General features: G+C 53.8%; 1 protein-coding gene across 1 annotated transcript in view; it reads left to right on the top strand.

Annotated features, from left to right (window-relative positions):
* Nucleotides 1–13175, top strand: part of MCM4 (minichromosome maintenance complex component 4) — a 128448-nt gene that overhangs the window by 75473 nt on the left and 39800 nt on the right. The gene's annotated exons all lie outside the window — the stretch shown is intronic.

The raw sequence follows: 13175 nt of genomic DNA, 5'->3' as shown, positions 1-13175 counted from the left end.
TTATAGTCGCGTCTATAACACGCGAAAATAAATGAACTGTGAGTGCGCTGGCACTTCCGTGGTCAGAGGATCTGCGATCAGCTCCCCGCCCCGACGTGCTGCCATGCGCTCCCTGTGCAGAGGTCACAGCAGCGCGAGGAAGCGCCTCGCAGAGGAGGACGGGAGATGGAGCCGCCGCCGAGGAAGATGTGAGATGATGATCCTGAGAACGGGAGGTGCAGCCACCGCACAGGCCCGGAGATGCCGCCTGGAGCAGGTAAGCGCTTTACAGCCGAAGACAGCGCCGAACAAGCAACCCGGAGGGGCACGCGCGCAACATGGAGGATGTGGGGGCGCAACATGGAGGATAGGGGGAAGGAACATGATATGGGGGTGCAACATGGAGGATGGGGGGGATGGAACATGATGTGAGGGCGCAACATGGAGGATGGGGGGATGGAACATATGGGGGCGCAACATGGAGGATGGGTGGATGCAGTATGATGTGGGGGCGCAACATGGAGGATGGAACATGATATGGGGGGATGCAGCATGATGTGGGGGTGCAACATGGAGGATGGGGGGATGTAACATGATATGGGGGTGCAACATGGAGGATGGGGGGATGCAGCATGATGTGGGGGCGCAACATGGAGGATGGGGGGATGGAACATGATGTGGGGGTGCAACATGGAGGATGGGGGGGATGGAACATGATATGGGGGCGCAACATGGAGGATGGGGGGATGAAGCATGATGTGGGGGCGCAACATGGAGGATGGGGGGGATGGAGCATGATGTGGGGGCGCAACATGGAGGATGGGGGGATGGAACATGATGTGGGGGGGCGCAACATGGAGGATGGGGGGATGAAGCATGATGTGGGGGGGCGCAACATGAAGGATGGGGGGATGGAACATGATATGGGGTGCAACATGGAGGATGGGGGGATGAAGCATGATGTGGGGACGCAACATGGAGGATGGGGGGATGAAGCATGATGTGGGGACGCAACATGGAGGATGGGGGGATGAAGCATGATGTGGAGGCGCAACATGAAGGATGGGGGGGGGGATGGAACATGATGGGGCACAACATGGGGGATGGAACATGATGTGGGGGCGCAACATGGAGGATGGGGGGATGAAGCATGATGTGGGGGCGCAACATGGAGGATGGGGGGATGAAGCATGATGTGGGGGGGCGCAACATGGAGGATGGGGGGGATGGAGCATAATGTAGGGGCGCAACATGGAGGATGGGGGAGATGGAGCATGATGTGGGGGCGCAACATGGGGGATGGGGGGATGGAACATGATGTGGGTGTGCAACATGGAGGATGGGGGGATGATGCATGATGTGGGGGCGCAACATGGAGGATGGGGGGGATGGAGCATGATGTGGGGGCGCAACATGGAGGATGGGGGGATGGAACTTGATATGGGGGCGCAACATGGAGGATGGGGGGATGAAGCATGATGTGGGGGCGCAACATGAAGGATGGGGGGATGGAACATGATATGGGGGCGCAACATGGAGGATGGGGGGATGAAGCATGATGTGGGGACGCAACATGGAGGATGGGGGGATGAAGCATGATGTGGGGGCGCAACATGGAGGATGGGGGGGATGGAACATGATGGGGCACAACATGGAGGATGGGGGGATGGAACATGATGTGGGGGTGCAACATGGAGGATGGAGCAGGATAGGGGTGCGCAGCATGGGGGATGGAGCAGAATGGGAAAATGGGGGTGGGGGAGGTAAAATGAGGGAGGGTGGTGGACAGTATAGCGAATGGGAGGCATGGTATGGACAATGGGGTAGCATGGGGGGTGCTCGGTATGGAAGGGGAACCATGGTGGGCTTGATATGGAGAAGGGGCAGCATGGGGAGCGCTCAGTTAGGAGCCTGGGAGGGCTCGGTATACAGAAGGCGAAGCATAAGGTTCATTATAGAGTGGGGACATCATGAGGGGGGCAGTGAAGTGGGGGCTGCATGGAGAGGTGGGGACAGTGGAGGTCATAGTTCATAAGTGAGGAAGGTCTGGAGGGTATAATTCAGTGGGGAGGACAGTGGGGGTTTTCATTTGAGGGGGCAGTGTAGTGGGAATGTTATAGGAGAGAATGTGGAGGCTGTATACTGTAAGTGAGACAGTGTGAGGTCATTTTTTGTGAAGTGAGCTCAGTGATGGGCAATTATTTATTCTTGGGCACAGCCTTGGGCTTACTTAGGGTGGTTACTCTTTAGTGAGGAGAATTATGAGTCTGTCACCAGGTTTTTGCCACCTAATTTGAGAGCAGCACAATGTAGGGGCAGAGATCCTGATTCCAGTGTTGTCACTTACTGGGCTGCTTAGTGTAGTTTTGATAAAATCACTGTTTAATCAGCAGTAGTTATCATTACAGGACTACTTGGTGTGCTGCAGAAATAAGAAGAAACAGAAGTCTTTAAATTTGCCTAAGTATCTGTATATCCCATGGTCAATAATTAGCGATAATAAACGCTATAGTGCACATAAATAGTTTTATTAGACACAAGGTACATGGGGTATAGAATATAATAAACCATACAGGACAGGATTTGACAATGACAGGCGAATAATCCCCATGTGGGGCCACATGCAGGGTAATTCATATTTCTTTGTCGCTCCATTGGGAGACCCAGACAATTGGGTGTATAGCTTCTGCCTCCGGAGGCCACACAAAGTATTACACTTTAAAAAGTGTAACCCCTCCCCTCTGCCTATACACCCTCCCGTGCATCACGGGCTCCTCAGTTTTTTATGCTTTGTACAGGCCACAGAAGGGCCAGAGGAACTCTGATGCATGGCGGTCTAAGTCACGTCCTCCAAAGACCGCCGGAGGCACCGTCTCCAAGGCGGCCTCCTCATGACTTTCGGCCTCCCCAAACCGCATCCTCGGTCGGTGGCAGGCTCTCCCGCTTTTGCGACGCCTGGTGGCCACATGTCCAAGACCGATGGGTGAGAGACATTCTGTCTCACGGTTACAGGATAGAGCTCAGCTCTCGTCCTCCGACTCGTTTCTTCAGAACATCCCCGCCCCCCGAGCGAGCCGATGCACTTTTTCAGGCGGTGAACACTCTGAAGACAGAAGGAGTTGTGATCCCCGTTCCCCTTCAAGAACGTGGTCGCGGTTTTTACTCCAACTTGTTCGTGGTGCCAAAAAAGGACGGATCATTCCGTCCCGTTCTGGACCTCAAACTGCTCAACAGACACGTGAGAACCAGACGGTTTCGGAAGGAATCTCTCCGCTCTGTCATCGCTTCGATGTCCCAAGGAGACTTCCTAGCATCAATCGACATCAGGGATGCTTATCTCCATGTGCCGATTGCACCGGAGCATCAACGCTTCCTGCGTTTCGCCATCGGGGACGAACACCTTCAGTTTGTGGCACTGCCTTTCGGCCTGGCGACAGCCCCACGGGTCTTCACCAAGGTCATGGCATCCGTGGTGGCGGTCCTACACTCTCAGGGCCACTCGGTGATCCCTTACTTAGACGATCTCCTAGTCAAGGCTCCCTCCCGGGCGGCATGCCAACACAGCCTGACCATTGCTCTGGAGACTCTCCAGAGGTTCGGGTGGATCATCAATTTCCCAAAGTCAAAATTGACACCGACCCAATCACTGACTTACCTCGGGATGGAGTTTCATACTCTCTCAGCGATAGTCAAGCTTCCGCTGGACAAACAGCGTTCGCTGCAGACAGGGGTGCACTCTCTTCTTCGGGCCCAGTCACACCCCTTGCGGCGCCTCATGCACTTCCTGGGGAAGATGGTGGCAGCAATGGAGGCAGTTCCCTTTGCGCAGTTTCATCTGCGTCCACTTCAATGGGACATTCTCCGCAAATGGGACAGGAGGTCGACGTCCCTAGACAGGAACGTATCTCTTTCACTGGCAACCAAAACCTCTCTTCAGTGGTGGCTTCTTCCCACTTCTTTGTCGAGGGGAAAATCCTTCCTGCCCCCATCCTGGGCTGTGGTCACGACGGACGCGAGCCTGTCAGGGTGGGGAGCGGTTTTTCTCCACCACAGGGCTCAGGGAACCTGGACTCCGACAGAGTCCTCCCTTCAGATCAATGTTCTGGAGATAAGGGCAGTGTATCTAGCCCTAAAGGCGTTCCATCGGTGGCTGGAGGGCAGGCAGATCCGCATACAGTCGGACAACGCCACGGCGGTCGCGTACATCAACCACCAGGGCGGCACACGCAGTCGTCAAGCCTTCCAAGAAGTTCGGCGGATTCTGCTGTGGGCGGAGGCCACAGCCTCCACCATCTCCGCAGTTCACATCCCGGGCGTAGAAAACTGGGAAGCAGACTTTCTCAGTCGCCAGGGCATGGACGCAGGGGAATGGTCTCTTCACCCGGACGTGTTTCAAGAGATCTGTTGCCGCTGGGGAACGCCGGACGTCGACCTCATGGCGTCTCGGCACAACAACAAAGTCCCGGCATTCATGGCACGGTCTCAAGATCACAGAGCTCTGGCGGCGGACGCATTAGTTCAGGATTGGTCGCAGTTTCGACTGCCTTATGTATTTCCTCCTCTGGCACTGCTGCCCAGAGTGTTACGCAAGATCAGGTCCGACTGTCGTCGCGCCATTCTCGTCGCCCCAGATTGGCCGAGGAGGTCGTGGTACCCGGATCTGCGGCACCTCACGGTGGGTCAACCGTGGGCACTCCCAGACCGACCAGACTTGCTGTCTCAAGGGCCATTTTTCCATCTGAATTCTGCGGCCCTCAACCTGACTGTGTGGCCATTGAGTCCTGGCTCCTAGCGTCCTCAGGGTTATCTCAAGATGTCATCGCCACTATGAGACAGGCCAGGAAACCAACGTCCGCCAAGATCTATCACAGGACTTGGAGGATCTTCTTATCCTGGTGCTCTGATCAGGGTTTTACTCCCTGGCCGTTTGACTTGCCCACTTTTCTTTCTTTCCTTCAATCCGGAATGGACAAGGGTTTGTCTCTCTCAAGGGACAAGTATCGGCGCTTTCCGTGTTTTTTCAAAAGTGTCTAGCCAGGCTTCCGCAGGTCCGCACGTTCCTGCAGGGAGTTTGCCACATAGTCCCACCTTACAAGAGGCCGCTGGACCATGGGATCTTAACAGAGTGCTAAAGGCTCTTCAGAAACCACCTTTCGAGCCACTGCGGGATGTCTCTCTATCACGTCTTTCGCAGAAGGTGGCCTTTCTAGTGGCAGTTACATCACTCCGGAGAGTGTCTGAGCTTGCAGCGCTGTCATGCAAAGCCCCCTTCCTGGTTTTTCACCAGGATAAGGTGGTTCTGCGTCCGGTCCCGGAATTTCTTCCTAAGGTGGTATCCCCTTTTCATCTCAATCAGGATATCTCCTTACCTTCTTTTTGCCCTCATCCAGTTCACCAATGTGAAAAGGATTTGCACTTGTTAGATCTAGTGAGAGCACTCCGGCTCTACATTTCTCGCACGGCGCCCCTGCGCCGTTCTGATGCGCTCTTTGTCCTTGTCGCTGGCCAGCGTAAGGGGTCGCAGGCTTCCAAGTCAACCTTGGCTCGGTGGATCAAGGAACCGATTCTTGAAGCCTACCGTTCTTCTGGGCTTCCGATTCCTTCAGGGCTGAAAGCCCATTCTACCAGAGCCGTTGGTGCATCCTGGGCATTGCGGCACCAGGCTACGGCTCAGCAGGTGTGTCAGGCGGCTACCTGGTCGAGTCTGCACACTTTCACGAAACACTATCAGGTGCATGCATATGCTTCGGCAGATGCCGGCCTAGGTAGGCGAGTCCTTCAGGCGGCGGTTGCCCACCTGTAAGAGGGGGCCGTTTTTCGGCTCTTTTTATCGAGGTATTCTTTTACCCACCCAGGGACTGCTTTTGGACATCCCAATTGTCTGGGTCTCCCAATGGAGCGACAAAGAAGAAGGGAATTTTGTTTACTTACCGTAAATTCCTTTTCTTCTAGCTCCTATTGGGAGACCCAGCACCCGCCCCTGTTCCCTTCGGGCTGTTTGTTCTTTTGTGTACACATGTTGTTCATGTTGAATTGTTCTTTTGGTTCATGGTTTCAGTTCTCCGAACATCCTTCGGATTGAATTTGCCTTAGACCAATTTATAAGTTTCCTCCTTCCTGCTTTTGCACCAAAACTGAGGAGCCCGTGATGCACGGGAGGGTGTATAGGCAGAGGGGAGGGGTTACACTTTTTAAAGTGTAATACTTTGTGTGGCCTCCGGAGGCAGAAGCTATACACCCAATTGTCTGGGTCTCCCAATAGGAGCTAGAAGAAAAGGAATTTACGGTAAGTAAACAAAATTCCCTTCACTGTCTCCCTGATATACAAAGTTCTGAGTGATAGAACCAAGCTGATACATGAAACAACTACCAGCCTTTACTTAAAGCAGTGCACTGACCAGAGTCAGATAATCACAGGCTAGAAAAAACAGTGAGCCATGGAGACCCACACCAGCACTGGCTAGCAGTACAGGAAGCTTACCAATAGGGGGAGATCGCATGTGGCCCGTCATTGTCAAATCCTGTCCTGTATGTTTTATTATATTCTATACCCCATGTACCTTGTGTCTAATAAAACTTTTATGTGCACTATAGCGTTTATTATCGCTAATTATTGACCATGGGATATACAGATACTTAGGCAAATTTAAAGACTTATGTTTCTTCTTATTTGTGCATACCTATTGAAGTTGTTGCCTTTCACTCCTAATGAAGCCCATATACACTGCTCTGTTTTCCTTAATTTTGGTGGGCTGCAGGTAGTCCAGCATATTCATGAGCTCTGCATAACTGCGAGATCTGCAGCAGAGAAAATGACAGCTAACAGCTCAGTAAGTGACACATTGCTGGAATCAGGGTCTCTGTCTCTACATTATGCTGCTCTCAGAGGGGGGAGTAAAATCCTGGTAACAGATTCCCTATACGGGCACCATTGCAGTATGTGCTGCAGCAGACCAAACAAGAGGGAAGTCTTGGGAGACGCAGGACAATGTGTTGCTAAGGCCGGTTTCACACATCCGGCTTTTTGCCGTTTTGCCGGATGCGGCGCTCTCCCGTACAGTTAATACAGTACAATGACAGCGCTGTAACTTCTGGGTCACATGCGCCGGTCACATGAATTGTAATTAGAGACCTAGCAACGGGTCCCTACACCCGTTGCTAGGTCTCTAATTACAATTCTATACACAGGATCATTATTTATAGATTCTATAGCCTTCACAGCAGGTTATTTTCGCTAGATCCTGTTTTTTGCAGGCCAACATCCTCTATTAATACATATTACCATCTTTGTCTTACTGGATGCGGGCGTAGATGGTCAGATTGTCCGACCAGATGAAGGCTTGAAGCCGAAACGTCTCGAGGTGGACTTTCTACTACGCAATTTTTGTTCTCATTTACAATAAAAAGAAAAAAATAGATCAAGATCATTGAACTTGTGTCTGCTTTTCCTGTGGGAAACCATACAGTGTGCCGGGGTTCACATTTTTCTTGTCTACGATTTTTTCCCAGAGCACCTGTCTAAGGTGATGCTAGGTCTTATCTTCTTTACATGACAGCATGTGACCGGCGCTTGTTGCGCTGTCATTGTACTGTATTAACTGTACGGGAGAGCGCCGCATCCGGCAAAACGGCAAAAAGCCGGATGTGTGAAACCGGCCTAAGAGCGATGACATTTTACATTTTACTTTTTATTTCTTTGTCGCTCCATTGGGAGACCCAGACAATTGGGTGTATAGCTACTGCCTCCGGAGGCCACACAAAGTATTACACTAAAAAGTGTAAACCCCTCCCCTCTGCTATACACCCTCCCGTGCATCACGGGCTCCTCAGTTTTTATGCTTTGTGCGAAGGAGGCACACATCCACGCATAGCTCCACAACTTAGTCAGCAGCAGCTGCTGACTATTTCGGATGGAAGAAAAGTGGGCCCATATAGGGCCCCCAGCATGCTCCCTTCTCACCCCACTCTGGTCGGCGGTGCTGTTAAGGTTGAGGTACCCATTGCGGGTACATAGGCAGGAGCCACATGCTGTTTTCCTTCCCCATCCCTGCAGGGCTCTGGGTGAAGTGGGATCCATAATCGGTCTCCAGACACTGGGACCGTGCTCCCTCCGCAGCCCCTGGGGAATCTGCTGGACAGGAGCTGGGTATCGTCAGGGACATGGCCCTGCTACTGTGAGGTACTCTGTGTCCCCTTGGGGACGGCGCATGGAGCGCTTGTGTCATACACGCTGCAGCACTGCTGGGCGTGTTAGTGCGCCGGGACTACCGCGCTGACCGCGCTTGTTGCCGGCCGCGCTTATAACTCTAGTCCCCGGCTTCTGCGGCCTAGTACCGCATATTCCAGGTGCTCTGTGTCCCCGTTGGGACGGCGCATAAAGCACCTTGGGCCCAGACGCTGCAGCGACTGCGGCGTGCGTATGGGTCCGGGACTACCGCGCCGACCGTGCACTGCCGGCCGGCCGCGATTTTAACTTTAGTCCCCGGCTTTTGCGGCCTAGTATGGGATTCTCCCGCCCCCAGACCTGCCAGTCAGGGAAAAGGGCGGGACGGTCGGTATGACGCCGACAGTGAGGGCTGTAGTACATTGAGCTGTCCTCCGCCCCCCTCACTACCCACGCTGGGGCACCAGATTCCCGCACTTTTTTGTGACTACGCCCACGCCTCCCTCCTCCTCAGAGAACGCCGTCAGCCATGTTTTTCAGCAACTTCTGGCTGCAGCTGAGGGAGACCCGGGGCAGAGAATCTGGTGACTACAAGCCACATCCGCAGCCCCTGCCGGACAGGAGACGGAGTATCGTCAGGGACATGGCCCTGCATCTACAGGTACTCTGTGTCCCCGTTGGGACGGTGCATGAAGCACCTTGGCCTCAGACGCAGCTGCGACTGCGGTGTGCATTTTTTGTCCGGGACTACCGCGCCGACCGTGCCTGTTTGCCGGCCGCGGTTTTTACTTTAGTTCCCGGCTTTTGCGGCCTAGTGTGTTAAACTCCCGCCCCTGAGCCTGCCAGTCAGGGAGAAGGGCGGGATGGTCGGTATGTTGCCGACAGTGAGGGCTGGAGCACACCTCGCTGTCCTCCGCCCCCCCTCACTGATCTCTATAGACCACCGGATTACGGCAGACAGAGCCCTGCATCATAACGTACTCTGTGTCCCCTGAGGGACAGTGCATGCAGCATCTGTGTTACAAACGCCGCAGCGGTTGCTGACTGGTTTGTGAGACTGGGACTACCGCGCCGACCGCGCCATGTCTGCCGGCCGCGTTTTTAAATTTAGTTCCTGGCTCTTACGGCCTAGTGCCATATACTCCCGTTCTGGGGCCTGCCAGTCAGGGGTAACGACGGGACGGCCGACTGGACGTCGGCAGGGAGGGCTGGAGCATACGTTGGTATCCTCCTTCCCCCTCACTGAGCACTGGGGGGCACCAGTTTTTCAGGTGTTGTCCCCCCTTGGTGCCGCAGTGTGTGTATATATATATATATATATATATATATATATATATGTTTATTTATATGGTATATGATGTCACTGTTCGGCAGCATTATTTGTTTTTGGCTGTATACCCTCAGGTTACTCTGCGGACGACAGGCTGTTGTCTGCTCTTAAAGAGTAAGGGTGCCAAGGCACTGGCTTATTTTAACCTCTTGTGCGGCTATATTACAGGCACTGCACAGATGACAGCGACAGAGTTTGCATGATGAAAACTTCGCCGGCGTTCCCTGTCCAGGCGGCAGGGACAGAGTTACTGCTTTGCTGAGAAACTCTCTGGGTCATTTTCACTATCCATGTCTCAGGCTATGGACAAATGGTCGGCTAAGAGACTAGGAGTTTGCAGTCAAGACCGGCCCCTTACACAGGCCCGGGCACTGCGGGATCGCCCCAGGCCTCTATCGGTCTGCGACGAAGCGTGTTCCTGGGGTGGCCTCTAGTTATTACGTGGTAAACTCCAGCACGAACCGCAGTCCCAGTCCGGCTAAGCAGCCTTGCTTGGAATCTTCCCCGACTTCTTCAAGGGTCTCAGCTTGAGGACCCTCTAGAGGATGGGGCGGAGCTCGCAACCCAGGACTCTGTCCGGACGTGGCTCTCAAGGCTTCAGATACTGTCCAGAAGCACACCTTCCCGGACAAGCGTTTTACTGAACGCCTTATAACACACGTTGTCCCTTCCCCTCTGACGTTGTTAAGGTTTCGGCTCAGTGTCATAAGGTGCCCTCCAGTCTCTGGACTGGCGGCTAGATCAGTAGTAGCAGTGGCTGGCGGGTCCACGCTCAAGAATGCCACGGACAGACAGATAGACTCCTAATGGGATCCATCTATGAAGCCATAGGCGCGTCCGTTGCCCCGGCCTTTGCAGGGGTGGGCACTCCAGGCTATCTCAGCTGCTCTGTCTCAGATCAATGCGGTCATCCTGTGCTCCGCAATTAGCGTCTTTGACGTCTCAGGCGGTGGTATTTTCACCCTCCGCCGTGCACAGAGAACCTTTTCTGCATGGCGGTCCAGGTCAGGGGAGTGGTCCCCACATGTCCAAGACCGATGTAGGAGACATTCTGTCTTACGGTCACAGGATAGAGCTCAGTTCTCGTCCTCCGACTCGTTGCTTCACAGCATCTCCGTCCCCCGAGCGAGCCGATGCGTTTCCAGGCGGTGAACACTCCGAAGGCAGGAGGAGTTGCGATCCTCGTTCCCCTTCAAGAACGTAGTCGCGGCTTTTTACTCCAGCTTGTTCGTGGTACCAGATAGGACGGATCACTCCGCCCCGTTCTGGACTTCACACTGCTCAACGGACAGAGAACCTGACGGTTCCGGATGGAATCTCTCCGCTTGCCATCGACTTTGATGGCCCAAGGAGGCTTCCTAGCATCAATCGACATCAGGGATGCTTATCTCCACGTGCCGATTGTACCAGAATATCAGCGCTTCCTGCGCTTTGCCATTGGGAACGAACACCTTCAGTTCGTGGCACTAACTTTCGGCCTGGTGACAGCCCTACGGGCCTTCACCAAGGTCATGACAACGGTGGTAGCGGTCCTACTCTCTCAGGCAATCTGCTAGTCAAGGCCCCCTCTCGGGTGGCATGCCAACACAGCCTGAACATTGCTCTAGAGACTATCCAGAGATTCGGGTGGTTCATCAATTTTCTTCGGCGCTCCATTGGGAGACCCAGACGATTGGGTGTATAGTACTGCCTCCGGAGGCCACACAAAGCATTACACTAAAAAGTGTAAGGCCCCTCCCCTTCTGGCTATACACCCCCAGTGGGATCACTGGCTCACCAGTTTTCTGCTTTGTGCGAAGGAGGTCAGACATCCACGCATAGCTCCACTGTTTAGTCAGCAGCAGCTGCTGACTATGTCGGATGGAAGAAAAGAGGGCCCATACTAGGGCCCCCAGCATGCTCCCTTCTCACCCCACTTTTGTCGGGTGTTTGTTAAGGTTGAGGTACCCATTGCGGGTACGGAGGCTGGAGCCCACATGCTGTTTTCCTTCCCCATCCCCCCTCAGGGCTCTGGGCGAAGTGGGATCTTACAGGTCTCCAGGCACTGAGACCGGGCTCCATCCACAGACCCAGAGAACCTGCTGGATATGGAGCTGAGTATCGTCAGGGACAGGCCCTGCTACATTAAGGTACTCTGTGTCCCCGGGCAAGCGCGCACACACACACCAGCATTGCTGGGAGTGTTAGTGCGCCGGGGGCAACAGCGCGGAGCGCTCGTGCTATTATTCACTACAGCTTTGCTGAGTGACTTTATGTATTGGGAACTGCCGCGCCGGCCGCTGCTGGGTGTTTTTTACATTGTGGCGCGGCTGGGACTTGTGGTGCGCCGGGGACTTCCGCGCTGGCCGTGCACATGGACGGCCGCGCTTATTACTCGAGTCCCCGGCTTTGCGGCCTAGTTTTCGTTTCGTTCCCGCCTCCAGCCCTGCCAGTCAGGGGTGAGGCGGGACGCTGTACAGACAGTCAGCGCCGAGGGCTGGAGTCTGCTTTGCATTCTCCAGCCCCCTTCAATGGACACAGTGGGACGCCAGTTTCCCGCTCTTGTCTGGGGCACGCCCACGGCCCGCCCCTCGTCACACGAGCTGGAGAAGGACGCCGGCAGCCATTCCTGCACGCAGTCCGAGCTGGGGAACGGAGACATGCTCTGGGCAACCACTCACAGGGCTCTGGCGACCACACACCCGCGTTATAGGCGGGCGGTAAGCAGCACCTGAAGTGCTGACCCCACTAAATACCGAAATGTCCATTTGTATTTTATGCTTGTATGCTATACACTGCACTGTACGGTCGCTATCTTTGGCTATATGCCCTCCTAGATGGCGAGATAACAGCAGCAAAAAAGCAAGGGTGCTAAGGCACATTTTTTCTAGGCTGCTTGTATTGCATGCGCTGAAGTGTTCATTTGTACTTATGCTTGTATGCTATACATTGCACTGTACGGTCGCTACTCTTGGCTATATTCTCCTAGAGGGCTGGACAGCAGCAGTAAAAAAGCATGGGTGCCAAGGCACAGGTTTTCTATGCTGCTTGTATTGCATGTGCTGAAGTGTTCATTTGTACTTATGCTTGTATGCTATACATTGCACTGTACGGTCGCTACTCTTGGCTATATTCTCCTAGAGGGCTGGACAGCAGCAGCAAAAAAGCATGGGCGCCAAGGCACAGGCTTTATAGGCTGCTTGTATTGCATGTGCTGAAGTGTTCATTTGTACTTATGCTTGTATGCTATACATTGCACTGTACGGTCGCTACTCTTGGCTATATTCTCCTAGATGGCTGGACAACAGCAGCAAAAAAGCAAGGGTGCCAAGGCACAGGCTTTCTATGCTGCTTGTATTGCATGTGCTGAAGTGTTTATGCTTGTATGCTATACATTGCATAGATGGCTAGAATACAGCAGCAAAAAAGCAACACAGGCTTTCTGTGCTGCTTTTCCTGCATGTGATACTGTTCCACCGGCAGGTTCCACTGACCCCCATTGTGTGCAATGCACCCCTGTAGCACTTGGTCAGCCGGGGTCTCTACTAGAGGTGGCCAAAGGAACCACCTGTGAACCCTGTCCAGGGACAGGGACGGAGTTGCAGTTTCGGCTGATAGATTGTCATGGGATAGAGACTTTGCAGTCCAGACAGGCCATGGGCAATCTTGATTAATGCTCCCTGGCCACCCTCATTTGGAACATAATCAGTGCTCCGGGGGGGG

This window comes from Anomaloglossus baeobatrachus, chromosome 6 (assembly GCF_048569485.1).
Source record: "Anomaloglossus baeobatrachus isolate aAnoBae1 chromosome 6, aAnoBae1.hap1, whole genome shotgun sequence".
In the NCBI taxonomy this organism is placed as follows: Eukaryota; Metazoa; Chordata; class Amphibia; order Anura; family Aromobatidae; genus Anomaloglossus; species Anomaloglossus baeobatrachus.
The sequence above is the reverse complement of the archived record's forward strand: the minus strand, read 5'-3'. Positions and strand labels throughout refer to the sequence as shown.